The sequence below is a fragment of the Sparus aurata genome, chromosome 12 (genome assembly GCF_900880675.1).
Source record: "Sparus aurata chromosome 12, fSpaAur1.1, whole genome shotgun sequence".
Lineage (NCBI taxonomy): Eukaryota > Metazoa > Chordata > Actinopteri > Spariformes > Sparidae > Sparus > Sparus aurata.
The window spans coordinates 10,946,611-10,965,280 of NC_044198.1; positions in this window are offsets into that span (position 1 = coordinate 10,946,611).

Here is an 18,670-nt window from a genome sequence, read left to right on the forward strand (position 1 = left end):
CTCCTCCGCACAGTTTGTATTTTCCCCTTCCTCTGTTTTCATCATGTGTATCTATAGAATCACCTTATATCTGCCTCCCTTTTTTTGGTTGTTCTCATCAGTCAATTTCTTCTACCCCTTTGTTCCTCGCATCCAATCTCTGTCACCGTCTTCCAACACAGGGAGGATAGTAACAGTGTATGCTGTGTGGATTTACAGTATTGTAAGTGTTCATATCCGATAGTTTTGGAGCACACCTCGCCGACATCAAGGTGTGCCAAAGTGTGGAGGGTGTACGCTGGAGTCTAAATTAAGGGTGTGTTTGGGTTTTAAGTGGTTCCTTCCCCAAACAAATCCTAACTTTAATTAAACTTTTTATGGCATCAAATAATAAAAAAAAAACAATTATAAAATCATCCCTCAACACCATCTGTGAGTTTGCATAATTAGCCAATAAAACGCCATTGCTCTGTCTGGCATGTTGAATCTATGAGCCATGAAGCTCGTTTATAAAGCACATTTATGGCCTCAGAATGCAGAAGGGGCGACAAAAAGAACTCGAGGGATCGAGACGCCTTAATCATTAACAAATTGTGCGTGCAGGTAGCTGGTGTGATGTGCAGGTTGGCAAATTGACGAAATGAAAAGAGGCTCGGGGTTCGCAGGCGGATCACATCGAGCAGGTGCCGGCAGGAGAGGCCGATTCGAGGGAGCTCTCGTTGTTCTCGCCGCGTTGGTCAAAAGTGCAAGTGGTCGCCGGCCTTATTGACCCGTGAAAAACGCCATCACGGTGCTCATTAAACCGAGTTTGCTCTCTCTTGTCTGAGTGTGGAAATCAGAAGCTCAAAATGACCCACTGAAGTAGTTCAGCATTAGCAGATTGGACTGAATAAATTGGCACGGCATAATTTTGTAGAATCAGTCTCCAAATTATCACATTTACTCTCCTATCTCTCTTTTCTCCACCCCCCTGTTCTCCTTTCTCCTGAGGGAATACATCCATTTAAACTTTTATCAGCACTTACTCCCTTATTTCAACCTAGTATGTCTTCCTCTCCGCCATTATTCCCTCCCCTTTCACCTACTTTCCCATCCCTCGCCGCCATTAATAGTCAGTTTACAGTTTCAGCTGACGGTGTAGGGATGTTTAATGTTTCATCACTGCTCGTTTTCAGCGTCCTTAACGTCCCATCCTCCCTTCATCCATGTCTCTAGTTAAATATTCTCCATCAGAATTCCCCTTTTTTTCCGCTACCCGCCTCCTCGTTGCACTCTGCATTCATTCGTCTTTCCGTTTTTTTTTTTGTGCAGGAGTCGTTCGGTTTTAAACTGTTGAGCAGCCGGGATGAGGCTGTTACATTTTTTTTATCACACCGTCCTGCCTTCCTTACTTTGATTTCCTCCTTTATTGTCCCTCGCTCCATCACCTTTCACAGAGGGCAGAATAATTAGCCAAAACCCTGTGGACGATATTTTTTTTATTTTCCCTCCATGACCAATATCAAAACCTTTTCCTCCCCTGCCTTCTCTGTTTTCAACAATGACCTCCTTCCCGCCGCTTCCCTCTCCTCTCCTCAGCCATCCCTCTCCCGCCCCCCACACTAATAGTGCCGAACAATCAGTTTAGAGCCTTGGAGTGGTGATCAGTGGAACAGTTTAAGTTTTATTGTCCATCGGAATTAATCCGGTCGATACGGGTCGGCGCGGAGATGAAGCTGATAGCTGTGAGTGAGGACTGAGCCCAAATCAATAAAACTCTAAACTTTATTATGCCCCATAAAACGCGTACACACAGAGACGGATTCACACCCACCCCTGGTCAAATACTGACGCGCACACACAAAGACGGCAGCGCATTATCGCTTACAAACAAACATATCAACAAAATTGGACACGCATGCTCACGAAAAACACGTTTAAGACACAAAGGTACACTAAAAAAAGTACACACATATGCAGATACACACACACACACACACACACTGGCAGTTTTGCTCATCCATCTATCTTCCACACAAACATCTGGGAGGCGGCCCGACCCAAAACAATGTCATTCAGCTATAGAATTTCGTGTGAGTGTGTGTGTGTGTGTGTGTGTGTATGTGTGTGTGTGTGTTCCCTTGTATGCACATGTTCACACTTCTGCACTTGAAGGAGGTTTTTAGGATTCGACAAGCGAGCGCAACTGCCGGCACCCTGAGATTTGGAGAGAAAAGGGGGACAGTGGGGAGAGAGTACGAGCAGGGCAGAGGAGATTGTGGAGGGGATATAGACGCTCTTAAAAAAGGAGAAAGTTGGATTGAAGTGTTTTTCGTTTCAGGAAGCTTCAGTGACGATGGTTTCATTTTACCGTAGGAACAATCACGCCGCGCTCGGTCTCTCAATCTTAATCTGTCTTTCTGCCTGTTTACTTCTATTTCTTCCATCCATCCGTCACTGTCTGCTGCCCTTTCCTTCTCTAATTGTTGCTTTGTTGGCCCTCGAGAGCCTCCATCAACCCCGTCTTATTGTCTGGTGACACAAGAGCCTCTCTGTGTGTGGGGTACGACTGCTCGGCATTCGCTGCGACACTTGCTTTTCTGACGTGATGAGTGTCTGGAAATATAATGCATTCACTTGCCGAAGAGTTCAAGGCTCGGAATTTGTGCGTGCGCGCGCGGTCAAGTTCATGTGTTTACATTGCTTTAAGTGATGTACTGCATGGAGCCAGAGAGATGCATGACCGAACGCTTCTGTTATGACAGCTCGCAATGAAAAAACACTTCTCGGTTAGCACCCGCTATTGACATCGCCGTCTTTCGCCATCCATTCTTGTGTCAAGCAGCACATTACTCACACAGAACACACGGCGGGAGAGAGGACTGGCGTGGCGGCGTTGAGGACAGTCATTAAGGCAGCGCTTTTTGGTTTCCCATCTATTGAATGTATGCTCAGAAGGTTCTCTCTTGTTTCTTGAGTGGTAATGATATACTTTAAACCTGCTTTGCAAAAAGCTCTCAGGCTCTGTCACTCTCAGTGCACAAAGCTCTAAAAGCAGCTGCTCGGCGTTCGCCCAGTGTAGTTAATCCATCACTCTGAAGGAGAAACAGAGTGTGATATAGCACATTTCAATGCATTCAGCTTAACAGTGGTGTGGACTCACAAAGGAATGGATGAGTGCAAACGAGTGTGTCATAACGCAAGCGACAACAGTGATTGCATGTAGTCACCTCTTTTGCAATATTTCTGCAGCTTCCTCACAGCCCAGTTGCCAGTATAAATGCTGCCGATTTAGGCTTCTGCAAACCACAAATACGTTGAAATGTTACATTTCTACAAGTTGCAACTTTGTGTTTAATTTTCATTTTGTCTGTGCTTATGGTTGGGTTAGGTGTAGCCCAAAAATAATTTGGTTATGTCAGGAAATGTTCAAGTTTTGGCTTACCTCGCTTTGTCAGTGGAAATGCTCAATCTGTGATCTCATTGGTCTAGACCAACGAGTCTATTCTTCTTTGAATTGCCGATTTTCACTGTCCCGTTTTCTTTAAGCAGTGAACTTTGAACACTCCATTTTCATGCAACCGAGGCTCCTACAGCCGTCAAAATGTCTATATGCGAACTGCTCCAAAAAACGAAAGTGAAAGTTAAAAATTGCGCTCGCAGCAGTGAGTGACCCAGCTGTCTGTGTATCACTGGCCCGGGGCCGCCTATTGAGGACCATTGTTCTAGCCAATAAACCAAATATTCTGTTGCACATCAGCTCTGCAAAAGGTTCACATACACTATGTGTTCTGCAGTGGTTTCAGACTTATAAATGTCCTCCACTTCTGACCATATATTGTATAAATGTCAGTTTGGTAGATATGAGAGGTAGATTTTTTGTGCATCTGCTCGCTCATTATAACCCAGCTTTAGATGGTCCTCAGCTCACATGTTCGCCATCTTAGTTTTGCGTGTTAGCATACTAGTGCAGCGGATAGGGATGTGATTAGTCACAAGATTTGCATATAAACAAAAGGACCAGACAAAATTAAATGCTGGCCAGATGAAGGAGCTGGATTGAAAAGAGAGAGAGATCGCAACGGTAAATACAACCCATCCCAACAGACTTGTGAATCATGGCAATCGATCCTGTAGTTGTTGAGACATTGTTCCTTAAAATCCCCAACATCAGCCTGCATATTGTGTTAACGGAAAAGTCTAGGTGTTCTCAAAAGTCAGTAGGATACATCTTCTGAGGAATTTGAATGTCTGAGCAAAATGTCACTCGATTTGTTTCCTGGTCCAAAGTTGTGTGCTCACCCAAAAGCCAACTGACAGACCGACAATCACATCCCTAGATTACATCTTGAAAAAAAGCAGAGATGCTACAACCTCTCAGTGATGCGAGTAGGCAATCCGCTCATTGACCATCTACCCAGAGTCCGTTGGTTGAGAAGAATGGATGTGCTGCGTTGATCAAATAACTCCCGCAGTTACAGTTCATTCAGTTCCTGTGCTCACTGTCTCACTGGCTGGTTCAAAGATTGAGACTGAATAACTCCACATGGTGTTGGAAATGACCAGTTAACATGCTGCCTTCCGTTGCACACAGCGAGGATTTGACTCACCGTTCTGCCTGACATCCCCAAAACAATGCTTTATTGGTTCCTTGTGCTTCAAAACAAGCAAGTGCAGGCATAAGAGATTTCAACACACTCACATTCTGACACACAGAGCAGCCTACCAATGTCATCAGAGTGGATTAGTCACACGTGGCGAGAAAAAGACCAGAGTGATGGAAGATTGGGAGTGAAGAGCATGGGGGAAGAGATGGCGGGCATGAAATGGCAATAAGGATGGGAGAGAGAAAAGAGGGGTAGGTGGGAGAGTGGCCTGTGAGATGACCTGTCTGTCTGTGGGAACAAAAAAAAGAGAGAGAACAAAAGAAAGAAAAAAAGAAAAAAAAGAAACAGAGAGAGTCAGACAGAAGAGCATGACCAGGGCCATCACCCATATCTGAGAGTCTTCTGGGAGACACAGAGGGGGCGTGAATGTGAAAAATCTACATCTAGAACCGCACTATCCATGACTGTCATCTGCAGTAGGTTGGTAATAGGCTGTCGATGTATTCTAGTGGTTAAACTTTTAAATGATGCCTTCAGGCGGCGCAGAGCCAGTGGGAAAACACACTCATTCAATGCAAAAGCAGCTTCTGCACACACACATGCACAGACGTAAGCACACATTAGAACATTATATACCTCAGAGGTTTGAACTCAAGGTCACCCACATACACACAATGTCTGTTTGAACTGGGGCTTAACACTGGATAAGGACACACACAAATGCAATAACACCTTTTTTCTTCTTCTTTTTTTTTTTTTTGTTCAGACGGCCAGAAGCACACAAACTGACAGACTGATAAACTCCTGATGTTTTATGCTCTGAGGCTATTAGAGAGTGTAAACATCAAATCAGATGCCAAGCGCTGTACCAGATGTTTGTGGTGGAGAAGACTTGTGGGAGAAAGAACGAAAAAAAAGAGAGATAATCCTACTGTTCTTTACCGAAAAGAGGAATATCCAGCAAAAAAAATAATGTTGTGGCTCAGTCACTCAGAGGGAGTCAGCGTACTTTATTGCAAATACATAACCTTTAACTTTCTCTCCATCTCAACGAAAACGCCTACACCCAAAAGCAAACAAACACACACAGTTTGTGTGACGCACTCCCCCCGTGGGTGGGCAGGATGAATGGCTCAGCTGTGATGTATCGACAGCAGGATTGATGTTGTCTGATTCCCAGGTGACTCATTTGACCACAGTCAGAATGGACCTCTTCTCCATGCTTCACTGACTCCCTCTATGCATCCGCCCTTGTGTGTGTGTGTGTGTGTGTGTGTGTGTGTGTGTGTGTGTGTGTGTGTGTGTGAGTGAGAGAGAGAGAGAGAAAGAGTGTAGAGAGGGGAAAAGAGAGTGAGTGTATATGTTTGTGATATATTGCAGGTCTCTCAGGTTCAATGATCATTGATAAACATTCATTAGGAGGAACACAGCAGGACAGAGGGAGGGGAGGGAAGAGAAGGAAAAGAAGTCAGAGTCAGGAAAGCTCGGAAAGTCGTGAGGAATTATGAAATATGGCGAGAGGAGATCAAATTGAATGAATGTACTCGAATGAACTAATGCATTTGTTACGTCAACACGTCTAAACTATTTGAGTCAAAGTCATGGAGATCGGGAAAGGGCAAGGCCGCATACTATCTCATAGAAATTACCTGAATGTAATACTAATCTGCGACAGCAAATGAAAAAAAATTGAGAGTCAGTTGAAGCACAACTTTTTTTACGTTACAGCAAGAAATCTCTGTTTCTCTGTATGTACCGTATTCTATATGTGTATCATGAGAACAATTCATCCAACCAAATTCACACTTTGCAAGTTTGTTGCTGAAGATCCAGGGGAGTGCAATATTGGATTTGGTGCAATTTGGACACGTTCGATATTAAGAAATCTTGAATAAACAGCTAAAATTGCTCTGTGCAGCAACAGGGATGTGGCTGAACTCAACTGTGACCCCTACCACCTGATCTCATGGCGAAGTAGACGTAAACAAAATAAAGAATAGCGCGGTGCAACAGTTCAACTGCTACCAGTTCTCCTGACATAAACCCCCCAAAAAATGCAAATTGATGATCATAAAAACACACATTCCCCCGCGAAGAAACCAGACAACAACAAACAAACAAACAAATTAAATCCCTCTGTGGGCCAAGCACCAAAGTCCCTAAAAGTGAGCACTTGAGAAGCCTTCTCAGTTTTTTTTAGTTTTTTTATTCACTGATACTGCATTCTATTTTTCTACATTGTCCTTTTTATTCTTTATTCTATCTTCACTTGTTTCGCCAGCAAAATAACACATTTTCTCACATCCACTGGACAAGTCAATCACATTCTCACCTTGTCCACAGAGATTTCCAACAGGTTCATAAGGTTTTTAATTCACAAAAAACATATTATTGTAAAAGAAAAATCCAATGAAGATGCTTGACTGTGATCATTGGTATGTAAGCAATAATCCAGTTAGTCTTAATAATAGAACACAGTGGCAATGCTCTCTTGTGTTAATGCAATGCTACAATAGCGACTGCAATGCTGCTAGAAAAATAAAGACTATATATAATTGATGGGAGGGTCTCCAGTGGCTTCTTACATATTTAAAACTCCATCTGGCTTAAACTAAAAGACTGCAGTGCTGAGATCAGCATGCATCTCCGCAGGCATGCTACATGTTTTACAAATAATGTTGTTTTATCATTTCATGCCTAATTAATTGTTATAGATGTGGAAATGTGCCTCTGTAGTGTTAGCAGCAACAGTGCAAAAGAGTTTAGGTCTGCAGTGTGATGGTTTGGAGGACAGAATCATCTCTAAAAATATTTTGGGTCAATTCATTATCTTTGCAGTGGAGTCCCCTAGAGGCTACGTCTCCATGACAATCATTTAAGGCATGCTATGCTAGCCTTTGATTGGCTGACATCATTACATAAATGTAATAAAGGTATTGTTAATTTAATCAGTCAGTAGTCACTTCACTGTTAACCAACAATGAAATGCTTTTTAAAACCACTTATAAAGCAATAAAAGGACTTGGTAATTGTCATCTAAATAATGTTTATAGATGAACGAGACAGTATTTATTTACCATTAGGACTTTACATTTTTGTAGGATACTATGGTGTGCGGTCCTGACATGGGCAGCACCATAAATATATGATGTAGGAGACACTGCTCACACACTACTTTGATATATATATGATTATTAATCACTAGCAATTAATATTACACTCGTTAAAGGGGGCACCACCTCCGTGTTTAGTTATTGGAATAATCCGGAGGACATTATTCCAAACACCTAACTGTACCAGTTGGCTTGGACAGTTAGAGTCCATTCAAAATCAATTTATTCAATATCAATCAATATTCAGTCTCAATATTCTGAAGTAGTGAATTCTTTGCACGTATCCATCGGTTCTCCATATTAAAATTAAGTTCCAGACAAAGACAAACGATTATATGTTTATTGACTAAATAATTTGGGTAAAATAAAAGACATGACAATTTTAGACGAACAACAGATAACAGAAAATGTAAAGACTGCAATTAGGAAAGTAATAAAGTCGTGTGACCGTCGGTAGATGGTAAAGTTAAAGGGTTGGGTTTTTATATATTAAATATTACGGGAGTAATCTTTTAATACTAACGAGACCCTAACCTCAATTCTTTTAAGTTCATAAGATAGAAGTTAGAACTTTGACAGAAGTCAGAACTTTAGACAGAAGTCAGAACTTTAGACACCACTCATTCTCACGTGTGTGGATCCAGCTGTATGAAGACGTTCAGCCTGTTTTGTCTGGGCGTCAGGAGGCACTGAAGCTTGGTCTCTTTGAGAGTTCTGGGTTGGACCACGGCACGGCGCGTCGATCCAGTAGCCAGAGGGAAGGCCGGTACTCTGTTGAGGGACTCTTGGTCCGAAGGCCCAGCGGGTTTCCGCCTTGGGAGCGCTGGGGGCAGAGTTGATCTCGGCTGGGAGCACACAAAGGCTCTATTTACGGAGACTCCTTGCACGGCTTCTGAGGCAGACGATGGACTGCAACGTTCTTCATCAGATGATTACAGTCTTGAAAAAGACTTTTGTTGGTGGTTTCAAATAGTGGTAGTCAAGTTCTGATTCTGAAACTAATTCAACTTCTTCTGGATCAGGCGGTGATACTTTAACAGTATAAAATCAAAAAGAAAAGAATTTGTCCTATTAAAAACTTGAATAAAAGTGAATACTTAAAGTAGGGATTCAATTCGCTTGTCTTAGCTTGTTGCAAAAATAAAAGTAAAGATTACTTTAAAAATAAAAATAAAATAAAAATGAAAAACAAAGAAGAGAAGAAAGAAGAAGAGGGAGAAGAAGCAGGGGGAGAAGAGGACAGGGGGAGAGCGTGTCCGGAGAAGAAGAGAGAGAAGTAGGAGGAATGAGAGAGCGTCTCTTTTTATGACCTGTAGCAGGGGCTGGCTGACAGTGTCACACCTCCTGTGATCTGAGTTGAGGCTCCCAAAAACTTAATCTAACTATACTATTGTATTTAATGTTTTGAAATCATGTGTTAACCTTCCCAAAACTTCACCATCTTAAAAGTCGAATGTTTGCCTTCGTGAAAAGATGCAACATGATAATGATCATTTGTCATTCAAAAGAATTATAACCTGATTAAAACATGAAGCACTTAAGTATACAACATATGACAATAAAGTATACAATACACAGTAGAACCAAGGACTTATACATATTCCTTGTAGTTCTATCTTTAACAAAACATATCAGACATTTAACTGGTAAATAATACAAGTATTACACAAGGAATGGTGATCTTCAAATCTCTCCTCCATCGACAAAGGGGAGGGGGTTTCTGTTGACCTCAAACTTATTGAGTAATAAACTTCATTTGGGCTTCACAATAACATAAGAAAGATCTTGTTGAATGACCTTCTTAACTCTATTTCGGGATCTGTTAAATTTAAGAAATTGAGATGTAGTTTATTTGTTATTTAAGACTTATTTGAATTAGGGTGAGAACAGAAGACTGCAAAAGGGCGAATGGTGTGTCAGACCCAGGAACAACAACGATCGTAAATAACAGTTGGACATGTGAGGAGAAGAACACACAGATAAGGTTCCCCATTAAGCCTTCCCCCACTGGAGAATGTTCCAGAGGAAGAGAAACGTAGATTTGTAAAACATCTTAAATCACCACATCTATGTTAGAAACCAGTCCTTCTTCCTTTTGGTGTGACCAAAGAAAACTCTATCGGGCTTGACCCTGTTTGACCTTAGGAAAAGGGGTTCATCTTCTTTGGAGGAAGGGGAACAGACCAGATGTGCTTTAGTCGTTGTAAATTACAAAGAAGATCTCTGGTGATCTGTTTATTGCAAGAAAAACAACATCTTCCCACTCTGTGGAGAGGAGAGGAATTTGCCAGGCCAGGATATGGGGCTTTCAGTCCCAAATGCTGGAAAAAGGAGTTGATTTGGGTTAAAGGTAATCATGGCCAAAATGAGACCACTTTAAGATGCAGAGACAACGGCTTGTGTTCCTACATTTTCAACTTACCGATAAACAATTCCTTACAAATAAATAATTTATAAAGCATCTCACAGTCTAGAACCTACTTACAAAGGTTTTTAATTGACTATATTTACCATCTAATATTGATGGTTTTTAATGTTAATATTAAAATATCAACAGAGGTGGAGGGACCTGATTGCTGACAACATTCTCACATATATAGTATATTAGCATTTAGTACAGTAAATAATATACGCTGCGCCTCCCCTGAATCTCCTCTTCCATTGCCTCGTGATCTTATCATGCGTAAAGCTTGATTTTCTCTCTTGTCCATGATTATTCCTGACTAAAACTCTCTTTTTGGCTGGCTTTATACGAGAGGAAATCACAAGGCGGGTGCATTCTGTTGAGGTTAATTTGAGATTCTTAGATCACAGGTGCATAAGTTACAAAGAGGATTCTTAAAAACCCGCTGGAGCAAGGTTTATCATGCTCAGAATCCTTTATGAGTCAAAGCACAGGCGCACCGACAGTAATGATCTTAGGATAAAGCTCAGTACGAATCCAAGAACTTGTTTATTCTTCGTTCTTTCAGAAGGCTTACTGAATACCCTCTAATGCCAACACCATCCACAACCACCTGTTTTGTACTTTGTCAATATCATGCCCGATGCTGCAAAATAAAAACTAATAAAATAGAGAACATCAGGGGCTTTTTTTCCCACCAACCACAGTTTAAGTTATCGGAAAGTAACTATACCAAGAGGGCATGTTCATTTTAAATAAAAACCTACTAAATATCTAACATTAGGCCTACAAGCCTTTCCAGTGTGAAACATGTCAACTGATGTTAATCACTCATCTTAGCCTGCATTTACTAGTAATCTACTCCTGGCGTCTGTCATCTGAAGGCTAGGGTGTTAAAATAAAATGGGTGGAAGTATATGATTGAATATATGATTTGAATTTCAGTCAAGAAATCCCTGTTATAACGCATTCTGTATGCAGGGCACACAGTTAAAGGCTATAGAAGCAGAGCCGGCTGATTAGGAAACAGGTGCATGTTCAGCAGGTTGCATCCTCACTGATGTTGACACCAAACCCGTGACAGTGAAGTCGGTAGACAGGGACAGGAAAGAGCGACACTTCTTTGTGTTGTTTCGGCTCCTTGTGAAAAGAAAAAATATAGTCTGTATTGCTGTAATTGCCATAACTGGAACAAGGATGGCGTGCAAGAGAAAAGTGTTCCCTGTACAAGCGGACACCTGTCAGAAATGTTGTCTGCCCGATAACAACACTCTGTTGATGAACAAGTGATAAAGCTAAAGAGCATATAAAAGTTTAATTATTCCTGTGACATTGTGGTGCAACTTGAGGTGGGGGACATTTGGATCCATACTTAATATTTCCATCAGTGTTGAATGCATAATACATTTCACACACTCCATTTCCATAATGCCTCCTGTGAACTCGCCTCCCAATTATCTGACCAATCTAGTTCTTACCAGCTCTGCCCTGTTCTCCTTGTCAGCCTTAGTTTTTCATCGCCCTCACGCTGTAGTCTACCTTTTTTTTTCCTCCCCTGTCCTTTCCTTTTCTGCTCGGTCCTATTACATCTCTGCCAAACAAGCCTCTTCAATAAGCCTTTCACACTTAATGATTTCAGCATTCTATAAACTATTCATTTGCTATTTGCGGAATGGCCTTTTTTTTGTTTAGGTAGGGAGTTGAATTCTGGGCCGTCCAGGCAACAAGGCACTCTCCCAGAGCTTGCTGTGGCGAGAGACTACGGTGAGGGACGAAGGACCATGCCGGATTGTTTTTTATTGACTTTTCCAAAGTTTGTAATTGTATATAGCCCCATGTTCTCAGAGGCTCAAATACCAACTTTGACATTGACTTTAATACTGTCTGTTGGCCGGGGGATTTTTCAGCAGCAGGACTCCGCCTGGTGCACCTTTGTCCTCTGCTGCGTCGCCGCAGGGCAGTGTCAGCTCCCCTTCACCTCACCCTGTTTTAGGCTTCATAGGTTTAAAATGCCGCCTTTGCTTTGATACATAATACATACATTCAGAGAGAAAGTTTTGGTGAGTCTTACTTGTGTCTCATATCGACACAGACCCTGGTCTTTATCGCTCAAAGTGCAGGAGGTGGCACCGGCACTCTTGTGTGTGACCAACAGATGTCCATGACCAGAGCACCTGCAGCACTGTTGTAAAAGTGGTCGGATTAGGAGGATTAAATTATCAGTGGGTGTGATAGCAGCTGGCATCAATCAAGGCCAATCAGATCAACTACTTTCATCCCTTTTAAATGCAGAGCACACCTTGCTGCTGTGGACTGACTGCTTTGTAATGTAGAGTCCAGCACGGATTCCCCTATGAGGAACCAGCTGCAGCCAGCAATTTAAAGCTACCCTGTGGAGTATTTATTTACTTTGTAAAAAAAAAATCACTGTTTCACACATTGCATGTATCCCTGAGACCCAATAAATCTGTTAAATGCATTTCCTTCCTCAAAAGGCATGTGCAGGGCTGATTTTTGCACTTCACTGTGAGCCGCTGTCAATCAGTGTTACACATGGAAACCATCGCATCACCCATTAGTGTGCAGGCAACATACAAACAAGAACTGACCCTGACTTGAAAAGATTGCGTCTTGGCACTCCTAAAGGTTAAATACACCAGGTACCTTTAATCAGGATTAGATGAATGAACTTCTGTGGCAGTGTGCTTAATTGTATTTGTATCTTAGGCAGTATTCAGTAGTGTGTATTTGTTGACAGTCATGTTGGCATCATACCAGCGTTTTACTACATTTTCAATGTTTATAGCTGTAGTCAATGTTACATACATGACGAAAATATATAGATATGGATCAATATGGATTTATATGGATAAAGGCTGTGAAACTTTTTAACTCGTTTAGATTTAAGGCATAAAAACCACTTGGTTGAGGTTTGTGTCAAAACTACTTGGTAAGGTTTGGGAAAAGATATTGATTCGGGTTAAGGTAAACAAGCTACGTAAGTAACATAAAAGATCTGTTACATAAGCAATGTACTTTGAGTAAGCAATGTGAGTAACAAAACCTCACCAATATCTTTTAGTTAGTGCACAAAACATGAACAGCATTTTCCCAGAGTGAGAGTCCTCTGCTTGTTTGACCAACCACATTGCCCACATTTGGGGACTGTCACTCATTAATTGCACACACATCAGATGACTTCCTACTTTGCTCCCCCTCTTGATTACACGTTGGCCACCACACGTTGCCACCTTACAATACATTTAATTATGGGCCGTGCTTAGTTGCTTTTATGATCCCATTCACATATTTTGACACAGGAATTCCACGGGAACTTTACCCATTTGCTGGCACAAGGTCATTGCATTCGACCTCTACTACCACAGAAATAAGGCGCTAAGCGTGTTCTCTTGACGTGTTCTCATGCATATTAAAGAAATGAAATGCGTAAGACTGGTTCTCTCTTTTAATGAGACAAAGAAGGTAAAATGAAAAAAAACAAAACAGCTAATAAACATGCAGGAAATTTATTCCACAAACATGAGAATCTTAATTTCTATCTGCACCTGTCTGTTCATTCTCCTGGGCCTCTGTGTCGGCCTGCATACAACAAGCGTGCACGTGTGTGTACACAGGGTGACCTCAGGGTGCACCTCTATTCTGCTGATAGAAGGAATCGCATCTGTCAGGTTGGGGGGTCAAATCCCACCTGACGCAGGCTTGATTACACAGACTTCTGCTCCAAAAACACACTGGTTTACAGGGGTGGGTTATGACCTCGTACGATGTAAGGTCAGTAATCTCAGTCTGCTGGGCCCCAGCCATTCAATTAGAATGCATTACTTTATAAAAAGAGGTCCAATTCCCCCTCTCACCTCACCAAAAAAAAAAAAACACATCAGAAAACAAAACTAATAAGGCTTCACATTGAATTGCATTTTCTCATTCAGTCTGTCGTCATTCAGGAAGAAAACAATCTGCAGATTATTCAGCGTGCGCTAAGACGCCGTCGCTATTTTTGATTCTTGGATGGAGCACTGGATCGAGGAAACCACATTACCCCCATCATCATGCTTTTATTCTTGTGACAGTAATGTTCATGACAATCTCTCTTCGCCACATGTCTGTTCGCAGCGGTATTCAGTCCACGAGTCAACCTTGCCTGCGGAGGTTGACATTACACTAAAGAGAGTTACCAGTAACTAATGAGGGACTGAGACAGCGTCTCACCATAGATTAGAGCCAAGGGTAACTAGAAAGGACACATGGTGATGACATCAAACAGATTCCTCATGTCCCTCTGGCTCCTTGTCCCCAACAGTCTACCACCCTTGAACACACACACTCACATGCTGACACATGCCGGAAAACACACACACGCAGGAAGTAAAGGTACAACGCAGTACATGTGCTTGCATGCTCTTAATTTCCTCAGCATATGCTTCCCCCTCCATCTTTCTTTCGCTTTCATCCACACACATTCTGACCATCTCTGATGTAATCTCACGTAACATTTGATCCATCATTCATTAGTTCCTGCTACTATTAGGATACGTCAAGACTTAAACATCTAACACTGCTGTATGATGCTCTTTAAAAACAATGTACCCCCGACAAGTGCCCGCCTCGTACTAATTCACATTCATTCCCACCTGGAGAAATGTGCTCAGCATTTAAAAGCTAACCAGTGAGCATACTGCATTAGGGCGACGTCTCCTTGACATTCTGGTAATGAGGCGCGATGTTGAGCTTAGCGTTAATAGGGATCTCAGTTATTGGATATGGTAGATTAATTCTAACCGCAAGGAAAGACTGCACAAAATGCATTTATTATTGATCTAACTGTTAACTCAACAAGCTCTAAAGAACTCAAGGATTTGTGTTACACTGCCATGTGTCCTCCTCTACTGAGTGAAACATTTCCACGGTCCAAAATTAGATGTTATTTGTATCGATTTGGATTATGTTTGATTGGATTATTAGGTTTACAGAAGAGTGTGGAATCTGGTAATGATGCCATTGTGAAATCTGCAGATTCATGGCACATTTATCCCGACAGAGTCTGGTAGCTTTTTTTTTTTTTTAACAGTGGCAGCAGCCTAATGAGTGGTGACTCAGGGAGCAATCTGATTGGTTGAATGTCAACAGACTAAAAGCCGCTTCACACCGATGCGATACAAAAATGCGGCACGGATTTGCGGAATATCCGTGCAGCAATGTTAACACTGAGTCCGGTGCGAAATGTTCGCATTAATTTCCCACCAAACGAAAAAAAGTCAGTTCATTATCTGACAGGAGTGCTCATGCTCTTCTCCTAAAAATTGGCTGGGCCCTTGATCAAGCATTTGTGTGTTAATAACTCAAATGCCTATTTCCAGCTAGAAAAAGCGCATCTTTCTCCTCCCTCCATTGTTGTTTTACGTTTGTGTCGCTGTGTGGTGTACACGTGAGTTTTCTTCATGCTGAAAACGTGATTGTCACTCCCCAAGACGCAAGAAGAAAGCAAAAACAATATTTTTACTGAGGAAAATGACAAAAATAATAGTAATGCACAGTGACTTGAATAAGTAACTTTAATCTGAGTACTGGTTTGGAAATATTAACGCGATTACTCGTTACCTCCAAAAAGTGGTCAGATTAGAATAACGTGTTACCGGCATCATGGATTGTGTAGCTTAAGTGCAACATGGAGCTTGAAGATGTAATGAAAAAAATAAAACCAGGAGAATTAACTTTGAGCAAGTTTGGAGGAAAGTTGGAAGTATGGAACCATTAAATCGGGCTCGGGCTCACACAACATGCTCGGGTCGGGGCAGACCTAAGCTCTAGCTGGGACGCCAGAATGATTTTATCAGATAAATCGTTTGCTTTGTATGATGTCACTTCCCGTCTACAAAGCAAACAATTTCATTGGTCAAGCGTGTAGTTTCGCAGATGGAATTCTGCAGATGACAAAGTGGTTCCGGATTTTTTTTTTTGTTGCACGAAAGTTCCGCCCTGATGTGCAAGCTCCCATTATAACCCATGAAATCATTTTTTATACATTTCCGTGCGAATAATCCGCACGGAAATTCGCACTTGGTGTGAAACGGCTTTAAGTTTATTGGTGGAAAGTAAACAGGCTGCTCAGAAGCATGCATTTTCTTTTATTACTTGCTTTTTAAGAATTTATATTAAACTGTGTGCGTTCTGAATGATACATGTCTGCTGACCAATACGATGTTGAGCCGGGCATTAATCTGGAATGTTAATGTTTTTTTAAGGGTCTATTCTCAGCACCTCTCTGTGGTTACAACAGCTGCAGTTCCCCGCTGCCCAACTCACTCTGTTAACACAGTTTAAGAGACATATCTTGATCATCAGCTTCTTCTTTTATAGAGCAGTTTACAGCCTAGTAAAGACTTCAATGTACAGAAAACTGAATGGTGCAACACCGCAAATATGATATATTGCCCAACTGTCTTTATCTCACCAAAGATCAGAAGGTTTTTTTGTTTTGTTTTTTGTTTTTACTGGTCAACCAACCATTGCGCCAGACTAAAATGTTGACGTTGGACAATTCCTTTCAAAATATACTATACTTTCACAAATCTGCACATAGCAAATATGTTACAGTTAAGGTAAATAAAGGGTATACTTGGTGCAGGTTTGGAAAAGATCAGAGTTATGGTTGCTTGCAGGTCTGCAAAGGAGTGGAACTCAAGCTGCATGAAAGACGGACGACCTACACGCCCACCCACCACACCTTTACTTCTGCCTCACTAAACACAGCACTGAACTCCAGAAGTCGTCATAAACTGCGGTTTGCAGAATTGTCCAATATGGACATGCTCTTTAGGAATACTGAACTGTGTTAACAATAAGAATTTGCATGTCAAAGTTCACAAAATTGTACTTCAGGCTGTAAAGTCATGCGGTTTTACTTCGAGGTGAGCAAATCTTCTACTCAGAAACTCAACTGAAATTGATTCAACTTCGTCTGAAATGTTGCTGGTCTGACTCGGCCCTGATGCTAAAATAGGACCTATTGAATTTTCCTGTCGCTGGTTTTATGTAAATGCCTGTGGCACACCCGGCTGAATGTTGTACATTCACACTTGTCACTATCTACAAACACTAACTATCTGAGGACATTGATATAAGCCTGCTGGTGTGCGTGCATTCTCTTACAGCAGATGTCTGTCCACTCGATTGTTGCTATGGCTAGCTAGCAAACAAGACTGTTGCTAACTCTGGCTAAAAAATTTGTATCTTGCTAAGGCTAGCTAATGTCAACGTTGATAACGCTAGCTAAAATGAAAGTCTCTAACACTAGCTAGCTAACGTTAGGGCAGTACAACATGCTTGTGTACTGTAGAAATCCCCTATTTTTGCTTTTTTCCCAACACATGGCAACTACCAGGACTGTTGATCACTGACGAAACAGAGATATCACACGATTCCAACAGCGTTATACAATTCACCAGAATCCCTGCACAGACTTTAATAAAAAAAAACAAATTGGATCCAACAAACAATTTTTAGAATTATTAATTCACAATTATGACAATGTCTTTATGGAAAGTAAGTGGTCTGTCTGTGTATCATTACTTTCAAATGATTTGTCTAGATATAAATGTTATCATGACCTTTAATTAATCAACTTGTTTCTAAAACTTCCAAGAGAGCCTATAATTATTATCATGCTGATGACATACTTTTATCCATTTTAGTGTTCTACTGGTTGTGCTGTGTGCAGTTAAAGAATGTTTCGTCTGTATTGATAAAGTAGGATTAAATTAAATGATTCAATCCTACTGGGGCTCTTTCTCCTCCTTTAATTCATATTCAATTCAAGATAATCTATGGCAACAATTTTCTTTATAAAGTCTTTATTGCGTTCAAGTCTTAAAATGCACATGCACAGAGTCATAAGGGCTCTCTCACTCTCGCTTCACATAGCTGTGTTCTCTACACTCGTATCACATAGATAAGACTGCACACAGCAGCCGCTCAGGATAGTGTTTTATATCCACACTTAGTAAGAGCTACTAAAAGCAGTGCTTTCTCCACACTGCGTGATTTCCAATAAAGGCTGACACTGAACACAGTCTTGCCAACCAGCTTGGCCTTTTTCCACAGACACACACAGCAACACACACACACACACACACACACACACATATATATACACATGCTGATAGAGCTGACACATCGTGAGATCTATGGGCTGTCCCTGCATAACCTCCCGTAGCGCTAAAGAGTCAAAATGAAGCTGTTTTCACGTAAAACCGCCAGCGGTGTAACTGCACTGTCCTTCTGGGGCTGATGCCATTTATCTCGGTGACCTAATGAAAAAGCCCTCAGAGCTCCACAAAGAATCTGTAAGACGAGGAAAACCTGAAGTTGAGAAAATAAGAAAAAGGAATCAAAATGGAAGACAGTCACTCAGCACAGTGTTTGTGTATCTTCAGCTGCAGTCATAACCATCATTCAACTAGCGGCTCAGTTTCGATTGGTGGACTCAGTAAGTTAAGACCGCACCAGCTGGGGAAACTTGAAAACAGTGAAACTAAAAAGTGAAAAAGGAAAGGGGGCACATAAGGTGC